A 6,374-nucleotide genomic window follows, 5' to 3' on the forward strand; every position below is an offset into this window, starting at 1 on the left:
TTTCAACACACATTCTTTTGTTGTCTCCATATATTCATAGACTTTTCATATTATCCATTTAGCTGACCTCATCATCCAGTGCCTCATTACAGTTCCATTCCCATTCCTCTACTTTCCATATGTATCTTTCCTTTCTCTCAAGTCAGACCAGACTAAGTGAGTCAGTATGTGACTATTCCTGTGCTAATTTGTATAAGAGATCAGCTAATTGGTGAGCCTCAAGTGTCCTACATATCTGTTTTGGGTAAGGATGTACAGACTGGAGTTCCAAAACTGCCTGTCATGCCTGGAAGACTCTTAATTCTTTTTCATTCCACCCTATCTACTGCTACCTGCATTTAAAGAAACAGCAGAGTCTGGTCTTTGAAGATGAATTTCTGCCTCTTGACATTTTCTATTCCTGGGCGCCTGTAGTCTTTATTACTCTGGCTATCTAATCTCTTCAGCCTGTCTACTAAACTCCTCTTCAACTGGCCCCCATCAGGAGGTTTTCATGGAGGTCTTAAGCCATAAATTTCCTGGAGGAATGTGTCCGTTGATCAGGAGGCCAAAATGTTTTCAGAGATGTGCTTGAGGCTTGAAGGGTAAAGGAGAAGGCAAGGTAAGTGAGGGTGGATTTCGTGGAATAGAAATAATAGCCAGGGATTTGGTAGAGGCAAGAGAGGGTCCTCCAAAACCAGGCTGTGATGTACTTTATGAGAGATTCCTCACTCTTGTAGGAGTTTGGCCACCCCTATGATGCTACTGAAGGTTATAGTAGAATCTGGTTGGTTGGTGATGGATATTCCACTGATGAATCTATAGTACCTGGTAGGAGAATTCATAGTAGTGCTCAGGGAACTGCTGTCATCTCTTCTCCTGAAATCATAAAGGGAATCATGAAATATCCTATAGGTAGTGAGGGTGAATATTCAGTTTGAGGATGACAGACGCCTTCCTGGGTCTGAGGCTGCAACAGTAGCCAGCCCACATGCTAAAGTATGGATAGTAGCAGGACCTATGTTACTGCTTTGATACTGAAGATTTGTTTCACTTGAACAGGCTGCTGAACCTAAAAAAATGGTGCCCTCCTCTTCATCCTCCTCCAAATCTAAGAGGTGAAGACATCATCCTTGGTTCAACTGGGAAAGCCTTTAGTGATAATACCTGGTTGCCTGTCAAGAATAGCCCTCAAATTTGGTTAAACAAGCTACTGCCAATGCTGCAGAGTTTGTGATCCTTTCAGGGGCTTGAAAATTTGGAATTATTCTGGCATAAAACCTTGAAGGGACTGGTAAGCCAGGAAATAAGAGATGTGAGAAGAATGAAAGTTTGAAATAGCTGTAGTGGAGAGTGAAATAGCTATAGCTCAGGCATTGATGAGGTACTACTTGAGGTTGGTGACCACGAATTTATAAGTTGGAAGCAATCTGATTTTTTTGTGAGACTTTATGTAAGAGGCAGTTTAATGTAATGATTAGAGTTTAGGCTTTTGAGCCAGAGAAACCTGGACTGTGTGACTTTTATGGGTTACTTAATGTCTCTGAGCCTCATCTCTACAATCCTTTTCTCATAGGATCGTTGGAAGAAGTAAATGAGTTATTATGTGAGAAGCACTTAGGAAAGTGCCTGATATACAGTAAGTCGTTAACAGATGTTAGTGTCAGGTCTTTATTTTCTCTAACATTGCTCGACTGGGTGAGGGCAGCAGAGGGACAGCAGAATTATCCAGGGTTAGGATTTTGCCTGACTGGTGCATAAAAGGACAGAAGGCAAAGGAGTTTAGAATGTTGACTGAAATTAATGATGCGATGAACCACAGATTAAGATGAACCATAAATCAATAGAGAGGTAATGACAAAGAGAGTCACAGAAGTAGAAAACAAACTTATGGTTACCAGGGGGGACAAAGGGGGGAGGGATAAATTGGGAGATTGGGATTAATATATACACACTGCTATATATAAAATAGATAGCTGATAAGGACCTACTGTATAGCACAGGGAACTCAACTCAATATTCTGTAATGGCCTATATGGGAAAAAAATCTAAAAAAGATACATATATATGTATAACTGATTCACTTTGCTGTACACCTGAAACTAACACAACATTGTAAATTGTAAATACTCCAATAAAAATTATTTTTAAAAAAGAGGTAATGAGAAGAAGAGGTGATGGATAAGGAGAACACTACCTGGATGGGCGTGATATTTTAACGATGTTGAAGATCTGTTATAGCTGGGGTAGCTGAATAGACAAGCTGGGAGGATGGAAGGTTGTGGTCAGATAATAGGACCCTTGAGTTAGTGATTTTTCAAGGTGAAGAAAATTGCAATGATAATATCCCCACTATGAACATAGGAGAGGTAGAAAGAGAGGAGAAGAGGTCAAGGTGGCAAGAAGCCAGTGATTGGATGGCACATCCTCCTGGACAGTGAAGTCCTCCAAGACTATGGTGGCAAGAACGGGGTTGGAGAGGAAGAAAGTGCCGGGGTTTCAATCCTGCATGGAACTTGGTGTGTGAGAGTCCACCCCTGGAGTGTCTTTCCACAGGGCCACATATTGTCATCATCCGTTATTAAAATCCAAAGGCCTCTAGAAGGTAACAATAGCCAACAGTTACTGAATGCTTTGTGCTAGGCACTGTTTTAAGCACTTTTAGGGAATTCACTGGCGGTCCAGTGGTTGGGACTCAGCGCTTTCACTGCCGAGCGCCCAGGTTAGGCCCCAGGTCGGGGAACTAAGATCCTGCAAGCTGCATGGCCAAAAAGAAAAAATAAGCACTTTTAATGTAGCAATTCTTTTCATCTTCTCTGTGAAGAGAAGTCTCTGTGAAGACTAGGAAGTGGGTTCCCATTATTACTCCTATTTTATAAATGAAGGAATTAAGACTCAGAGGGGTTAAATAATGTGCTCAAGGCCCCAGAGCTAGTAAGTGGCAGACCTTAGGTTTAAATTCAGTTAAACTGGCTTCAGGTTTATGCACAGGTAAGTCACTATTACCTTAGTATGAGTTCCTTTCTCTGGGGCATTCCTCCATGTGAACGTAAGAGCAAGTGTTGGGGTGGGAGGTGTCTGTCTGCAATAATTGTGTGTGGTCCATTGTGTCCACCAGTTCCTACTTTCTCTGGGCCTGACATGAGTCAGAAGAGTGTCCACCACATCAGGGATGCGGCATCTGCCTGGGCTTGGGGATCAGGGCTGACGAGTGTGGGTGCCGGCTATGGAGGACTACATCTGGGTCGGGTATGGCACTTGGGCTTGTGCTTGCGGTACCTGGGACACCACCTGTCTTCTGCTGCTTGCTCTGGACACTGAAGAATGCTGCCTCCCCAGTGTGGCCAGTCACTGAGCCAAGACTGCTGGGCAGATGGGCATGCAGTGAGGGGGCTGGGCACAAAGCCAGCACAGCCTCGGTGCCCTCTGTCCCCACCTGGACCCACACCTTTTGGCCCATAGGAGGGAGAAGAGAACAGGCTGTTTGGAGGAGGCTGGGAAAAGCCCTGGAGGCAGCGACCAGCCTCAGGATGCTCTGGTGCTCCTGGGACCCTGGGGCAGTGCCTACTTCACCCACCAAAGCCCTTTGGAGGGAAGAGGGGGTGGGTAGGCATCTGAAATCAAGCGACAGGGATGGGTGGACAAGGGGATGGGGTGATGAAGGACAATGCAGGAGGACACGGTGAAGTAAGCTCTCATCGCCATCAGCAGCGAGACCCCTGCCAGGATCCGCAGCCCGCTCACCATTTGTCCGGGTGCAGGGAGGCTCAGGTGTTAAAATCTCTGGTTCCTTCAGAGACCAAGACGGGACAAGAGAGGGGAGGAAGCTTTTGCCTGAAAGAGGCTAGCCTGAAGGTCCATGTCTCTGAGTGTTGGGGGCTGTCTGCTCTCCGCTTTCCCACAGTAAGAGAGGCTCACCTGGGCATATGGCTGCCAAGCCAAGGACATTTCCCAGCCTCCTTCGCATGAGACCAACCCTGCCAACAAGATGTGAACTGAAATAACGTATCCTGTCTCCCAATCTTGCACATAAAAGGACTGAGTGTGTGCTCCCCGCTTCTCCCCTCCCTGTTGGCTGGGGCATTGGCAAGAACTGCATTTGCCACTTGGACTACAAGTGGAAACCATAAGGATGGCAGAGCTGGCCACCTGGGTCACCTGTCTGTTCCTGGACTGTTAGCTGAGAGACAGGAAACTTCCATCTTGTTTATAAGGCCTTGTGTTTTCAGATTTGTGTTATAGCAGTTTATCCTATACCCTAAGGCCTTCCACTTGGAACGGTGCAGTGGAGCAGGACCAGTTGGTAGAGACGATCTGATGCTTTGAACCTGAGCCAGGCTGTCTGTATGAGGGACTTTCCTCAGCTCTGGAGCTGGAGCCTCCATTTTCATGTGCAGGATTTACTTGCCCCACACCAGGCATACAAACATGACCTTGGCCACACCCACAGCCCCTGCAGGAGGGCAGCCCTAAGGAGGGCCCATGGCTCCCTCTTCCCAGCTCCAACTTAGGGGACTCAGGCTGGGGGGATCCCAAGCTGACACCCAGTGCCTGAGCCGGGCCCCAGCCTGCAGAGATAGACTGGGCCAATCCGATCCTCCCTCTTGGACCAAGTGAAATAACAATCTGCTTGGCCATTTATGCTGGAATAACAAACACAGATAAATCAAGCTGCAAAGCTGATGGAAAACAGTGTCTCCCAAAGACAGGCTTAAGCTGTAAAATGTCATAACTCCCTTCCTTGAATGACTGTTTTCACTCACTGAGAAACTTTGTTCTCTAAAATCATAGATGGTCAGAAATCTCACTCTGAAATCCTTTCAATACGAATGAAACATCCCCTCTTACCTGGAGGGTCTCAGTCATTTTGACACAGGGAGGCAGCCTGGGTCTACAAGCCCCGGTGCGGAGCTGCAGTTAAGGGCTTTCTGGACACAACGGTCCACAGCTGTCCTGGCTTTGTCGATTCTGAGGAAAGAGGGCCTTGGTTCTCTTTGCAACCCAGACCTAATTTGACCCCTTCCCACTAGAGCCTGGCTTTGTTGTGAGCCTAAAAATACTGCTCATTTAAATATCACCTACACTCTACCCTTCCCCAGCATTCTACTCAATTTCTCCTGCATTTGGTGAGATGCCTCCTGCCTCCTCTGGTGTGAGCTTGATTCTGAAAACTCAGCCTCTGTGCACTGGTGCCAAATCGAATCTCGGAGACAGAGTTTTGGGTGAAGTAGAAAAGAACAGCTTTATTGCTTTGCCAGGCAAAGGGGGACACAGCAGTCTCCTGCCTTGAAAAACTATGTGTCCCAACCCAGGAGGATTTGGTGAGGAGTTGTATATCAATAGTTCAAGGGTGGGGTTGCTGACAAGATTAAGGTGTGTGCAGGGCCTGCGCTCCTTTAATCTGGTCTCAGGTGGTCTCCTAGTCTTTTTTTCTTTTAAGGTTTTTTTCTTTTTTAATTAATTATTTTTTTGGCCGCACTGCATGCCTTGTGAGATCTTAGTTCCCCCAGCAGAGATCAAACCTGGGGCCTCAGCAGTAAAACCACAGAGTCCTAACCACTGGACCAACAGGGAATTCCCTGGTCTGCTAATCTTGATGAGGTTCTCTGGTTCCTTTAATCTGGCCTCAGGTGGTTTCTTGGCTGCTCCCCCCTTGTCTCTGCATTCCCTGATTAGGAACTGTTCGAATCTGCCCTTTGGAACTCAGGGAAGGTCAGGGAAGGTCTGCTCCCTACAAGAAACGGGAGACACTAAAGGCTTGCGTGCCCAGGAGCCCCGCAGGGTCCTGCTCGGTTTCAAGCTCTCTCACATTGCCACAGGTCAATAAACCTGCTTTGTCAGGTCAAGACCCAGGTTTGTCACTGGTGGCCTTAGGCTGGTTGGTCTAAAAAGCATTTGAATTTGGGAATATGGATAAAATCAATGTTCATATTGTGGGACAAGCCCAAGAAGTAGAGATAGGGCTTTGAGGGGTCTTGCCAGGTTGAAGTGATGAAGAAATAGAAACTACGAAGAGGCAGGAGCTATAGGAGATAAATAAAGGAGAGAAGAGATAAATGGAGAGAAAAAGCAGCAGTGAGTCTGAGATTGAAGGAGAACAGAGCAGATATTCAGAGATGAGCCCCCGGCCCGTGGGTGAGGGAGTGTGCTTGGCTGGCCCCGAGTGCTGCCCCTTCCTGGCCCAGCGCCAGGGCTCCCAGTGTGGTGGTTCCACGTTACCTGCGAGGCTATTTGTTTTTACGACCCAAGCAGCTTAGCTGAAATCAGTTACCTCTCCTGTGCTACCAAAACTCAGATGTGAGGCAGACCAGACTCCGAACAGGAGCAAGGCTCTTTCTGGAAGGCTCCTTTCATTCATTCATCATTCATTCAATCTATGTATTAAGCAGTCGCCT

The 6,374-nt window shown here is 46.9% G+C and overlaps 1 pseudogene; it reads right to left on the reverse strand.

Moving 5' to 3' along the window:
• Positions 1-227: 227 nt before the first annotated feature.
• LOC133087099 (trafficking kinesin-binding protein 2-like) lies at positions 228-4,617 on the reverse strand (annotated as a pseudogene).
• Positions 4,618-6,374: the final 1,757 nt, after the last annotated feature.

This window comes from Eubalaena glacialis, chromosome 3 (genome assembly GCF_028564815.1).
Source record: "Eubalaena glacialis isolate mEubGla1 chromosome 3, mEubGla1.1.hap2.+ XY, whole genome shotgun sequence".
NCBI classification, from domain to species: Eukaryota; Metazoa; Chordata; class Mammalia; order Artiodactyla; family Balaenidae; genus Eubalaena; species Eubalaena glacialis.